At 44.3% G+C, this 12,706-nt stretch overlaps 1 protein-coding gene across 1 annotated transcript in view; it reads left to right on the top strand.

Annotated features, from left to right (window-relative positions):
• The first annotated feature begins 900 nt into the window (after nt 1–900).
• NEK7 (NIMA related kinase 7) overlaps nt 901–12,706 on the top strand; it is a 136,520-nt gene continuing 124,714 nt past the window's right edge. Inside the window, exon 1 of the mRNA XM_060091466.1 lies at nt 901–989. The gene's annotated coding sequence lies outside the window, so the exon portion shown is untranslated. The remainder of the gene's footprint in view (nt 990–12,706) is intronic.

A 12,706-nucleotide genomic window follows, 5' to 3' on the forward strand; every position in this document is an offset into this window, starting at 1 on the left:
TGCTATTCTCCTTTTACATTTAAAGAGACTGAGACTTGGGAGAGATGAAATAACATAATACTCAGAGTTAATAACCCCTGAGCTGAGATTACAATCAAGGTGTGGTTGACTCTATACTGCCTTCTAGCCGTGTCCTCCGGTAACGTGTGTCAGGTTATTGAAGTAGCGAAGCCGCTGAATTCAAAGCATTCCTTCTGCAGTTCCATGTACTAGGGTTCTGGGATATAACAAATGTCCCTCCATCCCCCAAAGACTCTTAGGGACCAAACCAGGTAGTTCCGCTTTCAGGAATATCCTAAAAGCCACCGTCCTCTAAGCTGGGTCTCTTACTTTAATGTAAGCGTCTCAAGCGCAGAGGCAGTTACATCACCTAGGAAAAGACGATGGGATCAAAGCGCTATAAATCCAGAAGAAGAAAGCGTTGTCACCAATTCGGCTGACCGCTTGCAAATAGGGCACTTAAACATAAAGTTCTCAAAAAGCAGTCGACCCCCGGATTGGAGGGAAATTGGCGGAAAGAGGGGAATAGGGTTCGGCCTGACCACAGGAGGGCTTCCCCAGACCCGCCCGGGCTCCAGCGCGTTAGTGGAGGGGTCTCTCCGCGGAGGCCAGCGGACGCATCGCGCGGCCCGAGCAGGGCTCGGGGGCGGGGCTCGGCGTGGGGGCGGTGCCGACGCCCGCTCCGCCCCATCCTCGGGGATGCCGGGATGTTTACACTCCTGACAGCAGCGGCCGCGGGAGGAGGAGCGGGAGTCTTGGGAGGATGGGCCACCGCTAAGCTCGCGCTCCGGACGCGCCTCGCCGTGCACAGGGTGGGTCCCCGTGCCTGCAGCGTCCGCGGGGGCGGCGCGGCGGGAGGTGGCCAGCGCTCCAGGCCTAGCAGCCACAGCCACCGGCCCAGCGGGCCTGTGCGCGGCGCCGCCTGGCCGAGCCGCCCGCCCGCCCCGGGTCCCTCGCCGGCCGGAGAACGGAGAGCTCCCCGCTTCTTGGTGAGTCGCCGCCGGGGTCTCTGGCGCGCGGGCCGGGGCCCCGCCGGCTGGGGCCGCCTGCGGGAGCCAGGCGGGAGGAGAGGTCAGGCTCACGCGCGGCGGCCTCGGGACTCCGCCAGGGGGAGAGGAGGCTGTGGGGGCGCGCGGCCGAGCGGGCGGGGGCTTTGGTCCGGTCGTGGGCGGTGGCGAGAGCCTCGTGCCCCGTGCGGCTCGGGCGTCCGAGGCCGCCGCCGTAATTAGGAAACTCCGCGGCCACGGCTGCGGCGCAACAGGTCTCGGTTCGGGCACCCGAAGAACTTGGCGAAGTTCCGCCTCCCGCCGCACGCTCATTGGCGGCGGCGGTTATTTATTCCACGTGGATTGGTTGGGTCCAGCTGTCAGCCATCAGCCACAGCCGGACTGAGCAGAGCGAACTTCTGAGGAGAGGTGGGTGGTGGGAGCCTTGCAGACCGGCCTTGAGAAGTGCGGGGAGGGTGACCGGCCTGTTGGAGAAGGAGCTTTACTGGGACTCTGTCAGGACTAGGAAGCGTCAGAGAGAGGGATTGCAAGGCAATAGCGAACATTGGTGGTGATAGTGGCAATGGGAAAGAAATAAAGACATTGAACATTGAAGCCAAAGCCAGAGAGGCGAAGGGGAGCGCAGAGGAGAAAGGAGAAAAAAAGTAAGACCACATTGCCCCAGGACAGGGTCAGGAAGCGAACACAACCTAGAGGAAGGATCCTACAGTGAGATTTAAGAATCCCTGTTACCTCTGTCCTATATACTGTAGGCCTTGGGAGATGATGTTTCAAACAGGTGAATCTTGTTCTTGCACAGCCTTGGGAGATGATGTTTCAAACAGGTGAATCTTGTTCTTGCACAGCTGCAGTCCTTGTTAGGGATAAATACTAAAAATATACTTATTTTACAGTAAGATCTGTTTCCATCCTTGAGCATTGTTGGTGTTGGAATTGAAAGTCAGAAACATATTGCAGAAGTGAGATGATTTTTCCCCTCCTTTGAGGCTACTGATCATAAGGATGCAGTTGAAAGGATCAGATGCCCATGGTTTGTAGAGCATTATACAAATGCTCTATACAAACGTTTATATAGAGCATTATACAAATGCTCTATACAAACGTTATACAAACGTTTATACAAACGTTTATACAAACGTTATAATTAGAACCATTGTTTCTAATTCCTTCTCCAAGGAATTTGCAGTTTTAAGGAGTATGCACACTCCCAGCAGGCTACAGCAGAGTGTCTCGCCAGTTTGCATTACAGAATAAAGTACAGAATGTGTATGTGAGACCCATCTGTTCTGTTTAGGAGCTTGAGCTGCTCCGGGTGTGGTCGGAGAATGGCATAGTACTTTCACTCAAAAAGTTTATGGTACGTTTGGGACTATCAGACAAACACTGAAAGGGTGAATAGTTAGACAAGAGATACAATTAACTCTGTAACGCTTTGTGGCAACTCTTGATGAACTGATGCCGAGTATTCTTGGCTGTAACGCTTGATGAAGGCCAGTGCCCCCAAAGCGGTTAACATAAAGCGTAAGCAATTTCATTTCCAGAAGGGATCCCTCGTTACCGTCGAGGAGATCCAGTCCACAGGTTGTTTCACTCCTAAAACCGCAGCATCCTCAGCTTGGCCCTGGACTAGGTGGGAGTTTGCTGGAGAGAGAGATGTTGCAGCTTTGAAAAACTTTGCGTCTCGGAGGCGTCAAAGGGGTAGAAACTATGGGGACGGCGGGAGGAGGGCGGCGAAACTAAAAGGCTAAGGCACCCTTCGTGGAAGCTGGTTGCTTTCCCGGGGTCTGGGGCAGCCCGGGACCTTGCAAGACGCGCGGTGCTGAGATTCGGCTCTCGAGCAGGAGGCCCCGCCCCTTCAGACTGACGGCCTCCGCAGCCAATGCACGGTGAGGACGGCGCTGCTCCCGCTGGAGGGCGGGCACTTCCCCCGGCCCCGGGGGCTCAAGGGAGGGGGGCGGCGCGTGGGCTAAACGGGCAAGATAAGGGGAGATTGTGAGAGAAACGCGTAAAACGAGGGTGGGGGGGCTTGTGAGAGAAACGCGTAAAATGAGGAGGGGGCTTGTGAGAGAAACGCGTAAAACGAGGAGGGGGCTTGTGAGATGGGGGGGCGTGTGGGGTAAACGGGCAAGATAAGGGGAGGTTGTGAGAGAAACAGGCGTAAAATGAGGAGGGCGCAGCGGCAGGTTCCCAGGACCCCGTGGTGCTCGTCTCCTTTCAAGGTTCAGCCGCGCTTTGGACCCACCGGTTGGTGTGACTCATGGAGGGGAGGAGGGGCGCTCACAAGCCCCCTCCTCATTTTACGCGTTTCGCTCACAAGCCCCCTCCTCGTTCTTTGAAATTATCTGAAAGTGAAAACCAAGAAATGTCAGAATCCCAATCCTTAAGCGTTTTTACAATTACTTGGGACTCTTTACACAGTTAAAAAAATTTTTTTTTTCAGTTAAAAAAGTAAAGACCGTCCCTGCAGTGCAGACTCATTTCCTAGTTTGCACTGCTGTGCTGCTCGGGGTCGTTGACTCGGGTCACACCTGCAGCGCCCTCCACACCCTTTCCCACTCACACATTGTCTTGGCTGGACAATTTCAAGAGCGGTTTTCCAGCCCCTAAAGCAGCACTTACTCCAAGAATGAGGAAAGCACGCCTGGTATGATGGCCGCGTACTGGTGGGGAGGGGAGGTTTGAGGCCTCGGGTGTTAACCTACCCGAATAGTAAAACTCAGTTTTGTAGTTTCCACATGACCAGAACGCGGGTATAGTTGGTGGGCAGGAGTATCTGATCTCATACTCCCCTCCCTTCATCTTTCTGGTGGTTGCAGTTGGCAGTGTGAGGCTCTGGTTGATTGCAAACATTTAAGTATTTTCTTTCCGACTCTTGTGCATTTACTGAAATGTAGATTTCTTTCTTTTTTTTTTTAACTTAAATACGTAGTCAGAGAAATCATTAGAGAGTTTTACAGTGTTTCTAGAACCAAAAACTGTTTTCCTTGGAACTGTCTGATGTTTTAAAATGTATCTTTCCAGTATTACTAATGTAGCCACCGTTCAGGGCATCTGCAGAGGAGAGAATAACGATTACTTAATGCAGTTTTGGAAAAGAAGTTGCTTAATTAAGTAATAGGCCCCCAAAATTCCTTTCAGGTTTTGTTTGATTTTTTTTTAAAACAGGCTTTGGTATTTAAAAAATGTGCAGGGCAGCTGCATAAAGCAATACTCTATCCACATTCCTGGTTTCATTCAAATTAATATATTTGTCCCTTCAAATATTTGCTCAAGAGTTATGTGGGTAGGTGTTTTAGTACATCATTCATAAAACATGGCAGCAAACTTAGCATAATACTAAGGGTGTTTTGGAAATGACATGTGTGATTTGCTCTGAATTGCCTTACCAGCAATTATTTTATCAGCATTTCTATAACTGTATAACAAGATGTTTTAAGAAGCATTTCTTCATACTTTGAATGTTTCATTTCTTCCTCCCTTCAATTTTATAGGGAATTTATATAATTGTAATCAAATATATTTATTTGCAGGATATAACGGCAGTTGACACATTTTGAACTTGTACATAGAACTAATGTAGAACCATTCATTCTTAGAGTTATAAAACCTCTAAACTGCTGATTCCTCTTTTGGTGATTAATAGTTTGATTATCCCTGTGTATTATATATCTTTACAGAATAAGGAAAACACGTAGAGAATATATTTCATGGTTTTTAGTGAGCAGTGGGAATGAGAAGGACAGGTAGATGGTCTTGAAGCATTCCTTAACTTTTTTGAGCAGGATAACTTCTTTTTTTTAACCTTTGTTAAAGTAACAGCTGTCATACTATGTATATAACGGGCCGATACAATGAGCTATTTGCTGATAGCTATCCAAAGTGTTAATCGGAATAGTGTGTAACTGAATGGAAGTTATTTAATTGGTCTATCAAATTTTAGAAATTTATGTTTTCTGTTACTTAACGGAAATAGACCTTTCTGTAAATCTTGCCATTGGTCTTCTATTGATAATCAGTGTAAGTCGTTAAAGGCAGTTTTTTCATACCAGGTTGCTTTTTTAGAGAACAGGGGTTCACAGACTTTGTCTCTAAAGGATGAGAGAGTAAATATTTCTGGCCTTGTGAGCCATATGGTCTCTCTGACAGCTACTGCCACTGTAGCCGTGGACATACCTGAACAGGTGGGTGTGGCTGTGTTCCAGTAAAACTTTGTTTATACTGTCAGGCTGGAGGCCCAGTCCTGCCCTAGAAGGTAATACCAAAGGTCTAAACCTGATTCTAGGATGGATGTTTGGGCTGACAGGGATTTTCCACGATACTGTGTTCGCCTTTTCTGGTCCTTTGATCCCTTGTGACGATCTCTTGATCTTCCTCAGTCCTCTCAGAATAACGCCCAGTTATTCATTGCCAAATTTTGTGTTTAATCTCAGAGGCCTCATAAATATATCAGCCTCTTTCAGATTTATTCACCTGTTCAGGGATTTCTGTCATTCTTTGCCTCGGGGGGGATCCCACACCCATCCTGTGATGTTGAATGGATTTGCCCTCTCTCCGGCTTCCTTCTTGTTGCTAAGCCAAGATGGACTCTGATGTCAGACATTTTTCTTTGCTTGATTGACTGATAGCCCTAGAAGGAATGTGCTTTGCTGTATTTCTTTAACTAGTAGTTTTCGTTCTAAGTCGACTGGAGTGACTGCTTTTGCCGCTGTTAGAGAGAATTTCTGGCATGAGCAACAGGGTGCACAGATTTTTTTTTCTTGTTAGAAAAATTGAACTAAGCCTTTTTTTTTGGCATTCTAATTTAATCATTTTATTAAGCTTTTTATTTATTTATTTATTGACTAAGTCTTTTATAAAAGACTTTTTTTCCAGTAAAAAAAAAAAATTCTAAAAAGGGCCTGCATTTGTAAGGAGAGGCTATAGTCAAGGGCGTTTGTGGCCTGGGGGTACTTGCGGGGTACCTGACTCTTTCAGTAGAGTTAGCTGTGGCTGACCTGGTTGCAGCTGCTGAGAAGCGGTTGAATGGAGTGGAAAAGGCAATAGTTTTGAGCTTACACAGTAGGATTTCCCAGTCCTAGCCAGGAGTGGGTTCTGGGTGGGCTGAAATATTGACCCCTTGGGGCGGGGCCTGGGGCTTCAGAGCTTCCGGGCTAGTTGCCAGCAGCTGCTACCAGCCTCTTCTCTTTGCGTGACCTTGCTGCACAAATATCATTTTCTGTGTTTACCATGATGTGAAAAAGACTAAGGCCCAGGCTTCTCTCCTACTCTCTGACCTTGCTTGAGTTACTTGCTTTGTTCAGACCGTAGTTTTCTCAGCTCAGGTCACATTGCTTTGAGGAGTAAATGACAGCATCTTTGTAGAAGTAGGGTACTAGGCTCAGTGAGTGTTAGTTTCATTTCACCTCTTTCTCTATTCTTAGGACGTTTTGTGGTGGGAAACACACGTCTTCTCAGTTTCTTCTGATGGCAGGCCCTGCTGCCCAGCTTTATCTGAAGAGGCTCCTACCCAGCTCTGCTGCCATTTCTACTTTCTGTGCCTTAATGATTCTTCCCTTTTGCCCTGTGATTTCCATATTTATAATTTAATTGTTCCCAGCACAAGTTAATGTTTTTACTAAACTTTGCGGGGAGAGGGCAGTAATCCTTAGTTCCTCAGGTAGAAAAAGCCACAAGAGTCTTGGGGGTTATATTTTGGACAGCAAAAAAAATGAGAGTTGCAGAAAGATACTTAAATACTGATTCAAAAATGGAAAAAATTAAAATATTCTTTCTAGTGTGCTTCCAGTTCTGTTTTTTTTATTGTTAAGATATTTTTCTCATATTCTCATATTTAACTGGCAAATTATTGTAATTTTTTTGTGGTTGTAACTACAGCAAAGCCACATATCCTCTATATATTATGATTGGAAAAATGGAACAGTTAGACACGTTTATGAAAAGTTGTTATACCTCTAAAATGTAAGGAGTTGCCAGTCTTCCATTGCCTTTTATATCTGTTGAACCCTATAGTAAAATAATGGGATATGTTTGCATACTGTCATAAAGATACCCAGAACTGGACAATAGGTAATTTATTTCAGGCAAATAGCTTGTCCTTATTTCAAATAGTTTACTTCTAAGCATGGTTTGTTATTTAACAAGTACAGGTAAATTGAAAGACATTATACAAGAAGAATGTTTGTTGATGGATTGATTTTATAGGAATGAATTGATGTTTATTCTCAATTTTTTATGGTAACCTACAAATTCACTTCTTTTGTGTGTGTGTTTTTTTTTTTTTTTAACAGTCTTTGGTATTTAGACACATTTAGGATAGCATAGTAGCAGGTGAGGTATTCAGTGAAAAATGGCATTTTTAAAACATTCTTAATATACACCTAAAATAAAGTTTTAATGAAGTTTCTACATTTGATAAATATTTTGGTTGTTGAACGGCATATTGTTTTCAACTTCACTTTGTCATTTTGTGACCTAGAGTGTTCAAAGTATCAGCTGTTGAGGAAGAGTTGTATTTTATTAGGCGCTTCTCCCACTGCTCTTCTAATCATTCTCGTCGTTCTCTCCCTCTCTCTCTTAAGTAGGAAGGAATTTATTACACCATGTTTAATAGTATTTGGTGGCTGGGAGGGAGTCTGAGCTTCTAGCAAAGTTTCCCAATACTGGGCCACTAAGGGAGTTGCTGCCTCTTTCGTGATCAGAAAGCCACCAGCCCGGGACTACACAGCCACTGCTCACGATGGCGCTGCTATTCTGGGGACCCTTGACTGCTATGGTCCAGGTGATGGATGCTCTGGGTTCGGTACTTAACACTGCCTGTATTAGTTTCCCAGGGCTGCCCCAACAAATTACCACAAACTGGGTGGCTTAAAACAACAGATGTTTACGCTCACAGTTCTGAAGGTCAGAAGTCAGAAATCAAATTGCCGACAGGGCTGTGCTCTCCGTGCAGGCTCCTGGGAGAACATGCCCCATGCCCTTCTCTCAGCCTCTGTGTTGGCGGCCGTCCTGGACGCTCCTTGGCTGATAGATGCGCCACTCCAGTCTCTGCCTGTGTCATGTGGCCTTCTTCATGTGTCTCCTCCTCTTCTTAAAAGCACACCAGTCTTACTGGATTAGGGTCACCTGATGACCTCATCTTTACTTCTATTCACTTACACTTAAAATTTAACAAGCAAAATCTGTACTTCCCCACCCCCCTGAGATTCTGCACCACACAAAAGATTTTTAGATTTCTGGTCTTGCTGTTCTGAACAGAATATTTTAAGGTTGTACAGAGATTGTACCTGAGAGATAAAGGTACCCAGGTTATCCTGTACATATGTCATCTGCAGTTTGTATTTTATACTACCGTAGAACAGCTGTTCCAAAATCAAATTTTCCATTCACCATTATTTTTTAGTTTCCCTTAGGAGACCTTAAGTCCGTAATTCACTAAATCAAATACTTTCAGAACTGGAAGGAAACTTATAAATTGTCTAAACTGGCCTTTTCATTTAATGTGAGAATAAACTGAAACTCAAGGATGTGAATATGCTAATCCACATTCCACTAGATTCCTTAATCGTCCATATTGCCTTGTGTGTTACCTTTGTCATGCTCTTGGTAGTAGGCATGGTGTTTTGTTTTCACTTGCTTGAATTAGCAGTCTTGTTGCATTCACAGTACGTGCTCAAAAAAGACTTGAGGATAGAGTGACATTGCACCTCTGATTGCCCATATCAGGGCCTTGATTCAAGTCAGCAAATATTCGAGCGCCCAGCTGTGTAGTGGGGAAGTATTTCTGTTGCCTCTAGAACGAGGAACGTTAGGGTATGTTGCTATATCCTTACTATGAAATAGGATCAAAGGAGAAGAAATTCCCGTTATGGAGGCCAGTTCTAGGAAGCAGTCCTTAGTTAGAGGTGGTAGATAGATAGTAAAGGCCAGAAAGCTCCTGGGTGATCACAGGGTTGTTTGGTCATAAAGTATTTCATAAATACACATTTCATTATATTAGATACCTTGATTCATGAGGGCAGGCTTCATTGTTGTTTGTCATTTTGCTGTATTGACAATAACTTACGTGTCTTTGTTGCTTCTTGCACAGTATGTATGACTGAAATGTTTGGCAACCCCACTGACCAGTTTCTCCCTTTAATTTCTTCTTTTGCCGGATTCAGAGATCATGATGGGCTGTTTCCTTTTTCTCTGTAGCTATGCCTCTCTCTTAAGTTGGTTCTCATTTATTTATTATATGTGTTCCCTGTTTCAGGGAAAATCCTATCTTACAAAGCAGTTATTAGAGATTCATCAAATCAGTCCTAAAGGATTTGTCTTATGATTCCTTGAAATAGTTATATCTATTTGTGCATTGAAAATAATTTTTAGAAAACTTGTATAGCTGTTCAAGAATACATGGTGACTTTCTTGCCATCCCCGTGGTAGGCTGTATTTTCAAAGCATTTGTCCTATTACTGTGTTTCTCAAACTATGGTCCTCAGAATGCCTGTGTCAGAGACACTGATTTGATAAGTACAAGCACTGGCGTTTAAAAGCAAGTACCCCAGGTGGTTGTTATACACAGATTGGAAAGCTACTGGTCTCTGATGCAGTGCAAGTGCTTTTAATGGAGGTGTTCCTCAGGCAACAGTAAGAAATGCCACATGGCCTTTTTAGAAAAGATTTTTTTCATTTAAAAACTTATTTATGATGGAAGTCCATCCCTACTGCTACCATCATTTCTCGCTGAGGGTGTGTGGCCCCTTGGAGTAGTTCACACTTAGTCATCAGACCCTTCTAGCATATGTAGCCAATGTCTCAGCTCAACCGGTGGCCAGGTATTACTGAGATCAGTGTTATAAATCAATGAAAATAAATTAGATAAATACATATAACTGTAAATAAGAATTGAGTAATAATAGAAGAGAAAATTCCCCTTCAAACTAGTGAAAGAAAATAGTGCATCGAAGTGTTCATTTTAGCTCTGTCCCAAGCAGACGGTGCCTCTTGAGTGTACTGCTTATGCTGTGTGCTGTTCTCAACAGTTTTGGCATTTTTAGGGTATTTTTCTCAGCTGGGTGTGAAGGCTTACCACTTCCCTTACCTCCAGATGGTTTGCATTTTGCTTAAGGGCAAAGCCCTTAGCCTGGCAGCAGAGATTTTGCCCCCAGGCCCCAAGGCCCGAGCTCTACCTGCAGTTCCCTCTCTCGCTCCTTGGCTTGACTTTGCCAGGCTCTCCTGTCCTGCTTATCTGGCCGAGCTGGAAAGCGTTTGGGAACAGCGTGATGACAGCGTGATGACTAACCTGTTCCTTTTTCCATCGATAACAAGGAGCTGGTTCTCCAGTCCTTTCTAGCTGCCCTCCTTGTCCCAGATACAGGCCTTAACATGTAAGTTATGTTCTTTACTTAAGCAAGCCTACGTGGCCATTTTAAAACTACTTTCTATCAGTGATTTTTTGTTTACCGTTTTCTTTAATTAATTTGGAGTGTATCAATAAATTCAGGCCCTTTTTGTTTATCACCATTTCTACACCCACCTTAAAGAAATATATATTTATACACATATACATATGTAGATCATAAATAATGTAAGAAGAGACAGCTTGACAAAGAAGGTTTCGAAGTCCTGGATTGAGTCCGGGTTCATTTTTGTATATTTTCAAAGGCCAAGCACAGGGTCTTAGGGTGAGTTAAATTAATATCCACAGAACTCAGTTTAAGAGTTGAGTATCTGGCTTAGGAGAGAGATCACGGGGAGTGTGATTAATGGTTCAGTTAATAAAAAGGAGCCTGGGCTGCAAGGATGTGCTCAGGTTGCCAGGGCACCTTGTCTCCCGGAGTGTGGTCCCTGCAGGGCACGCTACAGTTCCTAGCCCTTTTTCATTCACGAGATGGATTGTCAGCCTCTGAATGGCAGTGTTTCCAGAGTAAGACCCAAATGAACATCCATTTTTCTTCACTGTGAAGTTTGTGGGGTATTTGCATATGCATTTTGAGACTGTTGGAAAGATGATCCAGTCGGCTGCACAGCATTTGATGTTAAACTTAGTTTCAAGTCAAGGCCAGCTTTCTCTGAACTTGGAAGGCATACTTGCCTGCAAGCAGAGGGGCAGACCATTTGCTCTCTGGAGAGCTGCAGCGGCCGTAAGGATGAGTCTGGGTCTCTTCCCTTTATGATCCTTCTCCTCCCATTTATTCCTTTATTGTTCTCCCCACTTTCCTCCTGGGTCCCACCAGTTCACAGGTTGAAGAAAGAAATTTGGGGGTATTGGTAAGTAGCTCACAGTGAGTAGACAAATAATCTAAACAAAGATCTATCTTTATGCTTTTAAAACTCAGTTTTGATTAATTGCAGAAGATGGGAGACAGGCATGAGCAGTATTATCAGTATGATCACTCCTGGCGCACCCGTTTTTAACAGCTCTATATCGGGACGTCTGTCTTCAGCCTCAACCCTGACCTGTCTTTCCAGATTCACTTCTTTATTCTCCCCCAGATATTGGTCCCATCTGACAACTTACCATTTTTTGATAAATTTTGTACCCTTTCTGGCCTCTGCTTTATCTTTATGCTTTTCTCGCTGCTTTTAATTTCCATTTTTTTATACTTCAGCTGTTCAATCTCAGTGATTAAAAATCATCTTTATCCTTTAAGACTCTGCTCAGATGTTATACAAAAAGTACAAAGAAATCTTCCTTCTGCTTCTTTAGGCCTTTAGTGCTTATCGACTCTCCCTGTAGTTGTACTTGTCTTAGCTTCCTCCCTGGAATATATGCTTCTGGAAGGTGTGAATCATGTCCTGTACATATTTGCGTTTCCTGCAGGGCCTGGGACCATTCTTGTCAGAACTGGCCATTCAGGGAATGGCAGATGACTGCATCCCGGAGCCTGTATGGGGCTGAAGGTCTGGGTAGATACTAGTAGTGAGAGAACGTCTAGGACAGTTGAGCAATTGTTTTCAGGGAAGTATAGGGTGAATGGCAGACACAGGGGCCCACAGGGCGTGGTATGAGGGAGGTTTACTCTGTGAAATGGGTAAAGGTCTCACCTGGGCTTGGTGTCTGAACTCTGAATTTTTGAAAGATCTCAGAGTGGGGTGAGATGGGAAGCAGGACTGGGAAAAAAACAGGAGTATGCCAGACATGAAGTTGGTGGGAATGGAGAGGGGTGTGGGGTCAGGACAGAGACCAGTTGGGTGATTAGGTATAAATTAGAGGCTTGGGCAACAAGGAACAAAGTAAGAACTGAGCTCCTCTAATTAGGACATACATTAAAACAGGACCAGGAGTCAGATGACATTGATTTGAACCTGACTTACTAAGGTGTTCACTGAGTATCCTTATGTTTCCCTTCCTTAGAGGCTAGCCCATTCCTAGTTCAAGGTAAGTGGTTTGGCTGTTCTGTAAAGGGGAAGGAACCTCTCTCTGCCCATAGAAGGTGCTTACTGTATATATTTGCCAAATGAATTCCATTATGATGTTGTAATAATCCCCTCATGGAGAAAATGTTGAACTAAGTTATTCCCTTCTTAGGAATAATTACTAATTTGAATTGATGGAAAATTATCATTTGATTTGTGTTCATCAAAGGCTGACATAGTAAAAAGTTGTTCCACTTCAAAACAGATACGTTTTATTTAGTATCTTTTCATATTTTTAATTGCTAGAAGTTTAAAAGAACAATCAAAATGTCAACATTTATTTTAAAAAGCATTTAAAG

This window comes from Mesoplodon densirostris, chromosome 2 (genome assembly GCF_025265405.1).
Source record: "Mesoplodon densirostris isolate mMesDen1 chromosome 2, mMesDen1 primary haplotype, whole genome shotgun sequence".
Lineage (NCBI taxonomy): Eukaryota > Metazoa > Chordata > Mammalia > Artiodactyla > Ziphiidae > Mesoplodon > Mesoplodon densirostris.